The sequence below is a fragment of the Pongo abelii genome, chromosome 15, assembly GCF_028885655.2.
Source record: "Pongo abelii isolate AG06213 chromosome 15, NHGRI_mPonAbe1-v2.0_pri, whole genome shotgun sequence".
In the NCBI taxonomy this organism is placed as follows: domain Eukaryota; kingdom Metazoa; phylum Chordata; class Mammalia; order Primates; family Hominidae; genus Pongo; species Pongo abelii.
In genome coordinates, this window is record NC_072000.2 from 85609256 (window position 1) to 85622300 (window position 13045).

The 13045-nt window shown below is 38.1% G+C and overlaps 1 protein-coding gene across 10 annotated transcripts in view; it reads right to left on the minus strand.

Moving 5' to 3' along the window:
- Window positions 1-13045, minus strand: part of STON2 (stonin 2) — a 168435-nt gene that overhangs the window by 74486 nt on the left and 80904 nt on the right. The window lies entirely within an intron of this gene.

The following is a 13045-nucleotide window of genomic DNA, read 5'->3' on the forward strand; positions in this document are numbered from 1 at the left end:
AATGAAAAATGAACTAGGCTGAGTCACTGAAATATTGGGTTTTTATAGCAGTTAGCCTCCTGGACAAGGACATTATATAAATTATCTAAATACTGTTAATATATATCAATATATAATATATAGAATATTATATAACATCTAATCACTAGTGGAATATGTTACATAATACATGTTAATATATTAATAATTGGTATATTACTATTCTTAATACCAATATTAATACCAGTAGAACAGTAGGCAAATCATTGAAACTTAATAAGTCCTAGTGTCCTCCTCTGTAAAAAGGAAGGACATTTTTCTGCTTACCTCACAGGCTGTAATAAAGGATGAATAAAATCATGTATGTGACAGCTTTTTGAAAACAGACGTACTTTTCACATATAAGATAATGATCATAACTACTATTACAAATGTCTGTATCTGATTTTCTTAGGCCAAGTTCACAGTTTCACTTCCAGTGAGCACCAGGTGACTTTTGTTCCAAGTCAGAAAGACCTCACTCTTAGCTCCAGCAACTCCCTTCTATTTGATACGGCCTGAAAAGCATTCACCAGGACGGTGCTTGTTGATACAAGAAGGGAGAGGGTTGGGTGGATATGTTTAATTGTAAATTCACAGATAAGGGATACATTTTGCAAAATAAAAATAAGATCAGCTATGCTTCTTGCTTTATATTTCCTCATTTTATAAGTGTTTATTTACTTATTTATTTTTTTCAAAAGTCTGGCCCCAAATCCTATTTCTAGGAGGTCACAAGGGAAGCAAAGCAAGACTGATGTATTGCTAACCTAAATCACCACTGCTGGAAAAAGGGCCTCAAAGGGCATTTGAACACTAGCAATTGAGAAGGCACAATGGGAGCAAGTGGGCGTGTATGGGGCACACACCCACTCACCCACAGAGCTCCAATTAACTCCTGGGATTCCTTTCAGACTCTTCTAGATAGTGCTAGTCCACCTACTGTAACGAAAGTTCTGCCAATACTATATTTTAAACAGGTGAAGTAAGAAAGCTTTCAATGAATGTCAGTTTTTCCTTTTGGAATCCATAACCCTAATCTAAATTATGCCACAGTAACAGATAATCTCAGAATCTTCATATCGTAAAATTACAAAGATTTATTTTTCCCATTTATACCCATCAAGGATCAGCTGCAGCTCTGTTCCTCATCTTCATTCCGGGGCTCAGGCTGAAAGAACAGATCATGTCTACAGCATCTGACTCATCCCTGGCATTCATAGGCACTGATCTAGGAGTTCAGATGCTGGCTCACATAATACATGTTTAAGCATTTAAAAGTATAAACCACGCTAGACTGTTAAAGTATGTGTTATACTCCTTGACCATTATTATGTTCATAACAACCTAGAAAGCCAAAATGGACTTTTTTTTTTTTTTTTGAGACAGAGTTTCACTCTTGCTGCCCAGGCTGCAGTGCAATGGCGCGATCTCGGCTCACTGCAACCTCCGCCTCCCAGGTTCAAGTGATTCTCCTGCCTTAGCCTCCTGAGTAGCTGGGATTGCAGGCACCCACAACCACGCCCAGCTCATTTTTGTATTTTTAGTAGAGATGGGGTTTCGCCACGTTGGCCAGGCTGGTCTTGAGCTCCTGACTTCAGGTGATCCGCCCATCTCAGCCTCCCAAAGTGCTGGGATTACAGGAGTGAGCCACTGCACCCAGCCCATGATGGACTTTTGATTTCTTCGACTCCTTGGAGCTCCACGCAGAAATGTCACAGTGCAGGGTAAGGTAGCCCCTGGCCTGAGGCCTGCTCCCTTCCCTTTCCCTGTTCCCCGCACTGCTCTAGCCTGCACTGTGAAGGCCCTGTGTGCTGTGTGGGGTCCTCCTGATCCACACATCTGAGCTCTATTCCCGGTCCCCATAAGTCTAGGGGCACACAAGAGCAGCATGGTCCATGCTTAGGTGCACAGATCTTGGAAGAGGCTACAGAAGAGAGTCAGGGTCTGCCTAGGTAGAGGATCCTGGAGTTCCGGGTACATGAACCACGGTCTAGAAGGCGGGGCATGGGGACAAGTGAAGCTAGAGAGCACCAGAACAGAGTCCAAGCCAGGGACTGAGGGGCAACCTGTGAGGCAGTAATGGGTGGTTTTGACAGAGGCAAAAGAGTGGTGGTGGAAGCACAGAGTAATCTGCACTGGAAATGTCATTTCCACCTGCTTTCCATTGGCCCCAACACAAGTCAAGCAGCAATGCCTATGTCCGTAAGGCAGGAGAGCCATCTCGTTATAAAGTGGAGACTACATCCCAGGGAGGGTAGGGCATGCTTCCTCCAGGAATATCATCTTCTTTCCTTAGATACCAGTACCAAGGGTTTAGGAGAAAACACATAAGTTGAAAATAAAAGTTAACAGCTCACAACTGGTAGCTTTCTAAATGTGGTGAAATGACACAGTGCCTTGTAAATAGCAGACACTGAGGGAAAGGGGGAGAACTGGATTTAAATATGCCAAAGTGGAAAACGCCCCCCAATCCCAGCATCCTCTGTGGGAAAAGGACAATAATTTGGCAAAAGAGAAAGCAGTAAGTCTCCTGGGATACATTCTGGCTCAAACTAATAATGTGTTGCTTGCGGCAACCAATTTGTACAAACAAAGCAGTCCTGGGGAGGGGGAGAGGGGAGGCAACTCATACAAGTAAACCTGGCAGCGTCTCCCTTCTCCCACCCTACCCTCCCTCCCACCTCTTCTCAAGAAAGCTTTTCTTCCTGATTCCAATTCTGCAGCAAAATGCCATAGACACAAGCATTTCACAAAGCATATCGGGTAAGCCCACCCTTCAGTCAATGAGAAATGAAAGAATAAAAGAAACCGCCTTTATGAAAACTAGCCAAGGATATCAAATGAAACTTTTTCTAGTTAGATGTAGCTGTTTTTCCACAACTTTAAAAAATTTTCTTCCCATTCACTAAGTCTTAGCTTTAAAATACAAGGAATTCTGAAAAGTACGTTATATTGTCATATTCACAAAAGCTACTCCTTATCATATTCCAGGCATTTTATGTACCTGGTCTCACTTAAACTTCAGAACAAACCTGCAGCTCAGTATTGTCATCATTATTATTATTATTTCCATTCTACAGTTGAGGAAACTAAAGGTCACTGAGGTTACACGATTTGCCCAATATTACAGAGCAGGGAAGTGTTAGAGCTGGTGTTTAACCCTCATCTGTCAAACTCTGAACGCTATGGCTTTCCATTATACTATACCTATGTCCTGTAAAGAATACGGAACTAACATTATGCTGGTGAGAAATTAGCCACTAGCTCATGGCTCTTTCATACAGACAAGACAGACATATTTGAAAGACTAGCCCTCCCCAAAGCAAACAAGCCAGCCCCTAGCCCCTGAGCAAACAGACCAGCCCCTAAACACATCTATCATAAAAGAAATTTAAAAATAGTCCCAGTAAGACACTGAATTTTATTTCAAAATAGAAATATTTTCATTCTAATTTTTTCTGACTTTTAATATATACTTATTATAAATAACTCAAATTATATAGAAATAAATGCAGTAAGGAATAAAAGTCCTATGTCCTCTAGATAACCACTATTAGCAGTTTGGGATATATCCTATCAAACTTTTTCCTAGATATTTAGAAATATACATATACACACACACACACTAATATAGCAAAATTAAATAGAGGCCAATATAGCAAAACTATTACACATTCTGTTCTCTAACCTACCTTTTCAATTAACAATGTAATTGGGATAATTTCCATGACTGCATGGTATTCCACTGTATGTATGTATCATATGTTATTTGATATTTGGTTAGATATCTGGGCTTTGCTTTTGCTAATATAAACACTGCAGTACTGTACACACAGCCACATGTCTAATTATTTCCTTGGGATAAACTAATAGCTAAAGAGTATGACATTTAAACTGACACTGGCTGCCAAGAATGCCCTCCAGAAAGATCTTCCCACAATTCTCGCATGCAAATTCCCAATTCTCCACTGTCAACACTAAATATTTTCAAGCATTTTAACTTTACCAAGTCAATAGACATTATCGTTTAATCCACACAGCTGATTACTGGGATTAAATGATGTTTTTTGTATCATTTCTTTGCGGTTTTTCTTTTATGAACTAATGTAGTACTGACTTTTGAATTGGCATATAAGCCAATGAGAGCAGTGGGATAAACTAACCGCTTGGTGAACCACCAAGTCATTCTGTAGGTAAGCAGGTGAAAAGGCTGACTGAGAGACTTATTAAGTATAAACAACTCTTTCCTCCTTATTACATCTGTGGGAAGTAAGCTATAAATGTTGGATCCAAAACCCAGCTCCTGTAGCTTGTGGCAATGCATGTAATGGCTCCAGAAATACTATATAGGTTGGGCTTACAGTGTCAAACTGGTTATCTTGGGCAGGGTTGGGAGGAAATTTCTGAATTGTAGTTACATAGTATTTTGGGCTGAATTGTGTCCCACACAATACATGTTAAAATTCCTGACCCTGGTACCTCAGAATTGTGACTGTATCATACAGAGGTATTTAAGATGAAATGAAGTCATTGCGGTGGGCCCTAATCCAATATGTTGTCTTTACAAGAAGAGGACGTTAGGACACAGGCACCACAAAGGGGAGATCACGTGAAGGTACAGGGAGAAAACCGGCCATCTCCCAGCCAAGGAGCGGCCTCAGAAGAAACCAACCCTACTGACACCTTGGTCTTGGACTTCCGCACACAGAATTTTGAGAAAATAAATTTCTGTAATCCTAGCACTTTGGGAGCCTGAGGTAGGAGGATGGCTTGGGCCCAGGAGTTCGAGACCAGCCTTGGTAACATGGTGAAACCCTGTCTCTACAAAAAAAACAAAAATTAGCCGAGCACGGTGGCACATTGCTGTAGTCCCAGCTATGTGGGAGGCTGAGATGGGAGGATGGTTCAAGCCCAGGAGGCAGAGGTTGCAGTGAACCAAGATCGTGCTGCTGCACTCTAGCCTGGGCGACAGAGCCAGACTTTGTCTCAAAAAAAAAAATTCTGTTGTTTAAGCCACTTAGTCTGTGGTACTTTGTTATGGCAGCCTTAGGAGACTAATACATATAGGACTCCACATAAGCCTAAGGAAAAGTCAACTATCAGTTTCACAGAAGAAAAGACCAATGAGCATCCTTGGTACTGCCACTGGAATGGCTGACATCTTGTTGACAGCCCTGTTTGCAACACTTGTCTGAGTTTCCAGAAGCATCACAAAGTGGTGATGTGATTTGTTCTTGAGTCTCATGGCAGATGTGCTCAGCAGCAGTAAATTCTATCAAAGAAAGCTGCTCTTTTCCAGTAGCTTGGTCTCCTGAACTTTTTATGATGTTTCGTCCCTTTGACCCAATGTAAAGTTGTGAAGTCATTCTCTCCTTTGAAGCAAATATGAAACATTAACTCTCATTTTTTGGGAAAACTTATCTTAGTATCATATCAAAGGGGAGCTTTTTTTCCAGGACCTGAGTAATTTGAGAATAGAAGGAAGAGGTGCCCCTGAGGTAGTGAGGTGGGTGCAAATGGATCTCTAATGTAAAGAAGAATGTCAGCACAACTTCAATGAGAAGATGGACTACAGGTCACTATAAAGAGAACTTAAAGAATTACAAAGACCCAGACATTTCCCCAAAGGACTTTAGTACCAGAGAAAAAGATGTATGATCTAAAACCCATTAGTTTGGAAATGAGGACACAGGCACCACAAGGAAGTCAAGAGACTTTCTATAGCCACATCTCATTACAGTGTCAAATTTGTTGTTAAGAAAAAAAAGAAGTGGATTTAAACTGCACTTCAGACCAAATGAACCTAACACATATTTATCGAACATTTATCTAACAGCTGCAGCATACGAATTATTCTCATCAGCACATGTAACATTCTCCAGGATAGACCCTGTGTTAGACCACAAAACAAGTCTCAACACATTTTTAAAAACTAAAATAATATCAAGTATCTTCTCAGACTACAGTGGAATGAAACTAGAAAGAAGTAATTAGAGAAACATTGGAAACAAAGGAAATACATGGAAATTAGACATGTTCCTAAACAACCATGGGGTCAATAAGAAATTTAAGAAGGAAATGAAAACATTTGTTGAAACACATTGAAATGGAAACACAACACACTAAAACCTACGGGCTAAAAGCAGTGCTAAGAGGGAAACAATAAACATATACATCAAAAAATTAGAAGATTTCAAATAAACAATTAACAATGCATCTCAAGGAACTAGAAAAACAAGGACAAACCAAACTCAAAATTGGGTGAAGGAAAGAAATAAGAAAAGATTAGAGCATAGCTAAACCAAATAGAACCAAAAAACAAAACAAAACAAAACAAAAAAACCCTGAAGAATCAACAAAACAAAAGTGGCTTTTTGAAAAGATAAAGAAAATTGATAAACTTTTAGCTAGACTAACCAAGGGAAAGGAGAGAAGTTCCCAATAAACAAAATCTGAAACAAAAAAAAGATACGTTAAAACCAATAACACAAATAAAAAGGATCATCGGAGATTATTATGAACATCTATATGTGAACAAATTGGAAAGCTTAGAGGAAATAGATAAATTCCTGGACATATATAAAACCTTCCAATATTGAACAAGGAAGAAAAAGAAAATCTGAATAGACCAATAACAAGTAATGAAATTGAATCAGCAACAACAAGTCTCTTAACAAAGAAAAGCCCAGGGCCAGATGGCTTTACACTGAATTCTACCAAACTTATAAAGAAGAATTAACATCAATTCTTCTCAAACTATTCCAAAAAATTGAAGAGTAGAGAATTCTTCCTAACTCATTTTATAAGGCCAGCATTACCCTGATACCAAACTGGATAAGAAGACAGTAAAAAAAAAAAAAAACAGAACTACAGGCCAGTATCCCTGATAAACATAGATGCAAAGATCCTCAGCAAAAAACTAGCAAACTGAATCCAAAAACACTAAAAATGTGAGACACCCCCCCCATCTCTATAAAATATAAAAACATCCTGGGCATGGTGACACATGCTTGTAGTTCCAGCTACTTTGGAGGCTGAGGCAGGAGGATTGCTTGAGCCCAGGAGTTTGAAACTGTAGTAAGCTACAATTATGCCATTGCAACAACAGAGTGGGACCCTGTCTCTTACAAAAAAAAAAAAAAAAGACAATAAAGTAGGAGAAATCCCTGGGATTCAAGGACGGTTCAACATGTGCAAATCAAGAAATATGATACATTCACATCCACAGAATGAAGAAAAAGACATAAAATCATCTTAATAGGCAAAGAAAGAGCATTTGGTAAAATTCGACTTTCCTTTATGATAAAAACTCTCAACCAATAAGGCTTAGTAAGAATAGCTCTCAACATAATAAAGGCCATATGTGACAAACCCACAGCTAAGAATGAAGACAAGCAGAAAGCCTTTCCTCTCAGAACTGGAACAAGACAAAGATGCCCACTTTCGCCACTCCTATTCATCATAGTACTGGAAGTCCTAGCCAGAGCAATCAGGCAAGAGAAAGACATAAAAAGCATCCAAATTTGAAAAAAGGAAGTAAAATTGTTCCTCTTTGCAGATGATATGATCTTATATAGGAAAACCTAAAAACTCCACTGAAAAACTCTGAGAACTAATAAATTCGGTAAATTGGCAGGATACAAAATCAACACACAAAAATCAGTAGCATTTCTACACACCAATAATGAACTAGCTGAGAAAGAAATAAAGAAAGCAATCCTATTTACAATAACTACAAAAATAATCCCGGGAATAAATGTAACCAAAGAGGTGAAAGACTCCTACAAGGAAAACTACAAACCATTGATTAAAGAAATTGAAGAGGACACCAAAAAAATGGAAAGACATCTCATGCCTATGGATCAGAATAATTAATATTGTTAAAAAGACCATACTACCCAAAGCAATCTATAGAGTCAATGTAATTCCTATCAAAACACCAATGACATTCTTCTCAAAAATAGAAAAAAAAAATCCTAAAATTCGTATGAATCCACAAAGGAGCTCAAATATCCAAAGTGATACTGAGCAAAAAGAACCATCTGAAGGTATCATACTACCTTAACTTCAAAATATTCTTCAAAGTTATAGTAACTAAACGGCATCGTAATGGTATAAAAACAGACCCATAAGGCCAATGGAAAGAGCCAAGAAATAAATCCATATATTTACAGCCAGCTGATTTTCAACAAAGGTGTTAAGAACATATATTGGGGAAAGGACAACTTCTTCAATAAATTGTGCTGTGAAAAGTGGATATCCACATGCAGAAGAATGAAACTAGACCCCTATCTCTATGCATATACAAAAATCAACTCAAAATGAATTCAAGACTTAAGCCTAACACCCGAAACTACAAAATGACTAGAAAAAAGTAGCAGAAACACTCCAGGGCATTGGTCTACGCAAAGATGTTATGGCTAAGACCTCAAAAGCATAGGCAACAAAAGCAAAAATAGACAAATGGGACTATGTCAAACTAAAAAGCTTGTGCACAGTAAAGGAAATAATAATAGTGCAAAGAGTCAACCTACTGAATGAGAAAAAACATTTTCAAACTATTCATCTGAAAAGGGACTAATATTCAGCATATATAAGGAAATCAAACAACTTAAATGCAGAAAACCAAATTTCCGATTAAAAAGTGGGCAAAGGATCAAACAGATAACTTGTCAAAAGAAGACATACAAATGGCCAACAGGCATATGAAAAAAATGCTAAATATCACAAATCATCAGGGAAATGCAAATCAAAGCCACAATGAGACATCTTACCCCCATCAGTATGATATTATCAGGAAGACAAAAAATAACAAATGTTGGCCAGCATGGTGAGAAAGGGGCAATACTGCTGGTGGGAATGTAAATTAGTACAGCCATTATAGAAAACAGTGTGGAGATTTCTCAAAAAACTAAAAATAAAACTACTATATGATCCAGCAATACCATTACTGGGTATTCATCCAAAGGAAAGAGTATCTGTATATCAAAGGTGTATCAGCACCCCCATGTTTATTGTGTCACTATTTACAATAGCCAAGATATGGAATCAACCTAAGTGTCCATCAATGGATGAATAGATAAAGGAAATGTGGCATACATACACAATGGAATATTATTCAGCCAAAAAAAAAGAAGGAAATCCTCTCATTTGCAGCAACTTGGATGGAACTGGAGGTCATTATATTAAGTGAAATAAGATAGGCACAAAAAGACAAACAGGCAAGTTCTCACTCATTTGTGGGAGCTGAAAAAGTTGATCTCATGGAGGTAGTGAGTAGAATCATAGTTATCACAGACTTGAAAGGGTATGCAGAGAGGTTGGTTAATGGGTACAAACATACAGTTAGATAGAAGGAACAAGTTCTGTTTGGTAGGATGACTATAGTTAACAATACTACACTGTATATTTGAAAATAGCTAGAGAGAATATGTGAAATGTTCCCGACACAAAGAAATGATAAAGATTTGCGGTGACGGATACCCTAAATACCCTAACTTGATTATTATACACTGTATACATGTATTAAAATACCACATATACCCCATAAATATGTACAAATATTATGTATCAATTAAAAAAATGTAAGAGAAAGAAAAAATGTTTTCTAGGCTCTGAGGGCCTCTATCTCCATTGGCTCCACTGCTTTTAACTTTCTGCATGACTGAATCGAAACCTTAAGTAAGGCAGTCCATTGTTTAATTCAGAAGAAGAAAAAAAAAACTTTCAGAGAGGAATGAAATGAAAAATAATCAGTTGTGCCCAGCCAATCTCTTAGGTTTTTAAACAATTCACAGAATGGGTGGGAGGCAAGGAATTACAAGGCCTGGCTCTGCTCCTAATACTTCTAGGCCTTGGCTTTCTTACCCATAAAATGTGGAAATTCGACTAAATAATCTCTTAAGTTTCTTCTAACTTTAAAGGTCTGAGACGCTTAAAGAAACCAAAACTCATTATGATTCTAAAACCAAATAAGAAGACTTATTTCCAGAGGCTTTGGGGTTAATAAAGTAATAATAAACACTCACGGGGGTACTCTGTACCAGCCACCATGGCTTGAGCACTTGATGTCCATTGATACTTGGTTGAGTGCATGTTAACATTTTATCTTCAAAAAGCATAGCTCATAAATCTTTTTGAAGCCCTGACTTTGCACAAGAGATTCAGTGAGCAATTTCTGATGTCATTTAAATCAGTGGTGTTAAATTACTCATCTGGGAAACTACTTAAAGCTGGAGACACCATCTTTCATAGGTGAATCTGATGATTATTTGAAATGCTATCTACAGTTAAAATATTCAGTAAAACAGTTCAGAATTTTGACCGGAGGAACTACTTTCCATTTTTCTCAATTCTCTTTCTAGACTCAAGTGCTTGAGACTAAGGTATTCTGAGGTAAGCTCTTCTTCTTCTTTTTTTTTTTTTTCTGATGGGAGGCAAGGGATAATGCTGATTCAATGTGGCAAAAATGGGAAACGTAGCTTTACAAAATTCACTGGACACCTCCCCAACTCCAAGCATTATGCTGAAAACTAGAGTGTGAGGACAATCCAGAAATGAAAACAACACTATTGCCCTGGAGGACTGAAGAGTTTGGTAGGGAGATAACATCCATGCCAAGAGCTCTCCTATAATAAAAGATGACAGGAACTGTGACATGGAGCAAAACTCACGAGAGAACCCGCTTGGGATAGCTTACTTTGAATTTTTTCTTTAGGACCATACTTGGCACAAAGTAAGAACTGTGTGAGAGAAAACATTATTTTAATTTGATCTTATATCATCAGTAGGACTTTGTCATGTGGACAAAAATGGAGTTATTGAGGTGAAAGCAGCAGTAGAGGCACAAAGGTGCAAAATTTTGAAGCGTAATGGGGCAAAGAGTTTGATAGAGATTCTGTCCATTCAAAATGTGAAATCCCTTTTAAATCTGTTCAGTTTTTTTCTAACCTAGTCCAGTTCCCCAGTCCAGGCCACCATCTATCTTGTCTGGATACTGCCCTGACCTCTAGCTGGTATGAGGTTCTAGCCTAGTGGCTGGCACATAGTAGTTCCTCATTTGTTGAATAAATGAATCAGCTGGCCTTAGGCATTAGATCCACAGAGTCTGTGCTTCATTGTATAAGCATCAGAGGCGTATAAGCAAAGCAGGGATTCTTAGCTGTTTTGTGCTATTGACCGTTTGTCAGTCTCCTAAAGCCTAGGACGCCTTCTCAAGATAATGTGTTAAATACATGAACAAATACATAAGACTTAAAAAGAAAAGTATATATTAAAATACTTATCTAATATTAAAAACCAACTTCATGAGTTTCTGATATAACAATATCAGCACTTCTTTATTAACACATTAATACTATCATAATTAATGGTAGTATTACCATAATAACTATAATAATGCTATCATTATTATGGTTAATACTACTACTAATACAACCATTAATAGAGCCAAGAACTACCATTATTTCCAAGTAGCAATGATAAAAGATAAAGGATATCTTAAGATATCTGTCACAACTATAATGTGCTATGGAAACATCTATGCTTTCTGTTGGTGACTAAGTGGAAGGTACTGCTAATGTTACTGTGATTTGTTGCCTACATTCATAATTGAGGGACATGCTCATCTCATTAACCTCCTTAGGGACTGGAGACAATAAAGATGTAAATCATCCAAGTTGATGGACCCTCTGGATTCTAGGTGGTCCATATCTAGTTTGAATCACCTGACTGGAACCGAAAAAACACAGCATCTTATACTCTCCCCTATAGGATTGGGAACAGAGGAGTGACCCTTCCCGAAGGCCCAACCACAGGAGGGACAGAGCTGCATAATGTTGACAAGCCTGGATGTCATTCTTAATGTTAGCACTTAACTAATGTGTGACTCTGGGCATTGGTGTCCTCATCTGTTAAAGAAGGATCATAACACTAAAAAGAACATCACAGAGGATATCAGTAAAAAGTATTACAGTTGTCACCTCCTCTTCAGTATTACCATATTAGCAATTTTGACAGGGACTTGCAAAAATCTCTGGTTGGAGACCACAAGTTTTTTATTAAGAGCTTCCAAAATATCTCGTTTATACCACCCTTTTGGAACACAGCATCTTAAACTCTGTTGCTCTTTCTTAGATTTTGCTCCACACAGATGGTTCAGTAACCACAAGAATATATTTCAATATCATGGAAAAGCATTCTCTAAGTCACCATATTTGCAGTCTCTGAGGTGAATAGGGAAGAAAAATATGGCTATTTTGGTCAAAGAATGTATAGGACAGTAATATTCTGAAATATATAAACTTAGAGAGCATTCTTCCACTGCACCTCCAGACATCTACATGTATTAATTCAAAAAAAATTTTAAAGATGACAGTAAAATTCAAATAAGAACAGGAAAAAACAAAGAGATTATTGGATAATAGTCTTACATTTGAAAACATGGGGAAAAGTTTTATTTCCACACTAGTCACATCCATGTGTTCTCTTTTAATTCTTACCAATCATGAAAATACATTCAGTGAGCAAATACACTTAAGCCTAGGTAACTGGAGAAAAGGTTTGGAAATGAAGGTCTTCTAGCTCTGTATCAGAAAATTTAATTTAGGACATTAACAAGATGACAGAATGGAAGGTCCCAGCTTCACTACCCCCAACAAAGAGTTCAACTAGCAAACTATCCACAGACAGGAACACCCAGGTGAAACCCTGCAAACTGGAACAAATCTCAGTCACCTACATGGTCCACAGGATGAAATGAAAACCTCATGGAAAGGTAAGAGAAATAGACTCACTTTAACCACTTCACTCCTCCCCTTCCCCCACAAGTTGGCACAGGGCCAAAAGAGAGGATTTCCGCTTGGGACCACATTTTCTACAGAGGAAAAAGAAAATCAGAGGCAGACACCCAGCTTCCTTAGGATTCTCAAACACTTCCCAGGAAGCCCACAGTCATTTCACACCTCCACTAAGACCTGTGTCCAAAAGGAAACCATACATCTAAAACACCTGGGGTCAGGTAGCA